This window comes from Piliocolobus tephrosceles, unplaced genomic scaffold (genome assembly GCF_002776525.5).
Source record: "Piliocolobus tephrosceles isolate RC106 unplaced genomic scaffold, ASM277652v3 unscaffolded_35360, whole genome shotgun sequence".
NCBI lineage: Eukaryota > Metazoa > Chordata > Mammalia > Primates > Cercopithecidae > Piliocolobus > Piliocolobus tephrosceles.
In genome coordinates this window covers 1-2,219 of record NW_022319155.1, presented here as the reverse complement: position 1 = coordinate 2,219, position 2,219 = coordinate 1, and the positions used below count along the sequence as shown (strand labels likewise).

Below are 2,219 nucleotides of genomic sequence, written 5' to 3'. Positions count from 1 at the left end.
GCATGTGTCACCCACCCTCACTGACAAAGTCCTTCAAACAAGAAATTTCCTACGCGTGGGAGCCACCACTCTCCTGTGACCCCATTCACCCATAAAAGACCCCATCCTAAGGCTAAACAGACCCCTTGGTATAACCCTTGTCAACAAACGGATGTTGACCCTGTCTGTCTAGTCCCTGTTGGAGAAATGTGCTGGACCTCAGTTCGACGAGGATGACGGTATAGAGTTTTCACTCATTTTGTTCAGCTTTCCAAGGAATGTATATATGGAAGTCATCATCGATCCACGCACAGTGTTTGTCCCTGCAAATGAGGAAAATCAGAGTGCTCTGGGAAAGAACTGCTTACATTCAGAAGGGATCCAACAACTTCCGAAGGAGCCTTTGCCATTGTGTCCAGGGGCTTCCTGGTATCTCCGCGGCTCACATGAGATAACAATTGTCCCTCGCCAACACGGGCCTGCCTTCCATGCCAGTGCTACCTGGGAGGTGCAGAGGAAACACGAGCATGCTTCAGAAAAGCAGACAAGTACACAGGTGACAAGGGCCATGTCATCCAGCCCCCTGCGATACATCTGGAATCTGCCTTGTCTGGCTTCAACTATTTACGGACACAGAAATGCATGTACATGGGGATGCACATCTGGGTCCAGGGTGCCCTTATAGCATCATCCCACTAAAGAGCACTAATGTTGAGCATCCCTCTCAACACCCTTGCTTTCACACCTGCAATGCACCTCACAATAGCCTCGGGGCCATGCAATCCTAATGGGAAGGCTTTGACCTACACCGCGATCAGGATAAGCCAGAGCCTCACTGCCTATCAGACTCAGCTTGGAGTGGAAGCCTATGTATTCATGTCACATGCATGTGCTCACAAAACATGGGACACAACACGGGCACACTAGCCTGAACGCTACGCCTGCTGACCACAACTTCACTGTCCTCAGTGAAGGATGAAATGAGCAGAAAAAAACAAAAGTCTGGCACTATGCTCTCTTCTCAAGTGCAATCACCTGTCTTCCTCCAAGGAACATGGAAACCCAGAGCCAGGACCCAAGTACAAACTGCCATGCAGAGGCAGGCTGCAGACTAACTCTTCCTGGGCAACCTGCACATTCACCTACTCCTGCAGACAGCATGTGTGGTACCCTGGCCTCACAGAGTCCTTCAAACAAGGAATGTCCTGTGTACATAGCCTCCACTCCCCAAATGAGACCCCATCCTAACCCTGGATGGACTCCCTTGGTGCAATGGGCATCATCAAATGAAATTTGTCCCTCTCTCTCTGCCCCTGTAACAGCAACGTGCTGGACCTCAGTTCGACGAGGACGACGGTATAGAGTTTTCACTCATTTTGTTCAGCTTTCCAAGGAATGTATATATGGAAGTCATCATCGATCCACGCACAGGTATCTTCCCTATAAATGCAGAAACTCAGAGTGCTTTGGGATGGAATCACTTACATTAAGGAAGGTTTCAACAGCCTCTGAAGGAGTCCACACCATGTGGACATGGCTTCCTGCTATCTCCAAGGATCAGTACAATCATTCCTCATGATACGAGCCTGCCTTTACGCCAACACCACCTGCGAAGTGCAGAGGAAACACAGGCGTGCTTCAGAAAGGCAGACAGGTGCACAGGTCACAGGGCCATGTTATCCAGTGTCCTGGGATACATCTGCTATCTGCCTTTCTCTGGCCTCCCTTGCTCATGGACGCAGAAATGCACGGACATGGGGATGCTCATCTCGGGGCTGGAGGCCCCTGCAGTGCACCATGCTGCTAAAGAGCACTGACACTGACCATACCTCTCAACATCACTGCTTCAATGCCTGCCATGCCACTCACAAAAGCTTTGGGACCATGAACCCCTAAGGAGGAAGGCTTTAACCTCTATCGGGTTTAGGATAAGCCAGAGGGTCCTCGGGTATCAGAACCGGCTTGGAGCAGGAGCTCACCTGTTCGTGCGAAATACATGTCCCCAAATCACACAGGATATAACATGGGCACACAGACACACATGGGCTATGCCTGGTGACCAAAACTCTAGTGTCCTCAACCAAGGACAAAGTTAGCCAACAAATGACAAAGATGCAGCCTTGTACCCTCCTCCCAACTAGACAGATCTGTTTCTTCCAGGGGACCTGAGAACCAAGAACAAGGACTCAAGAACACATTGGTAACCAGAGTAGGCTACCAGCTAACTCTTGCTAGGCCAC

At 50.2% G+C, this 2,219-nt stretch overlaps 2 non-coding genes across 2 annotated transcripts; both read right to left on the bottom strand.

The window, feature by feature from the left end:
- Positions 1-193: 193 nt before the first annotated feature.
- On the bottom strand, positions 194-285 carry LOC113222810. The gene has a single exon (XR_003308538.1). It is a non-coding gene; the product is annotated as a small nucleolar RNA SNORD116 (small nucleolar RNA).
- A 1,025-nt stretch (positions 286-1,310) lies between these two features.
- Positions 1,311-1,402, bottom strand: LOC113222811. The gene has a single exon (XR_003308539.1). It is a non-coding gene; the product is annotated as a small nucleolar RNA SNORD116 (small nucleolar RNA).
- Positions 1,403-2,219: the final 817 nt, after the last annotated feature.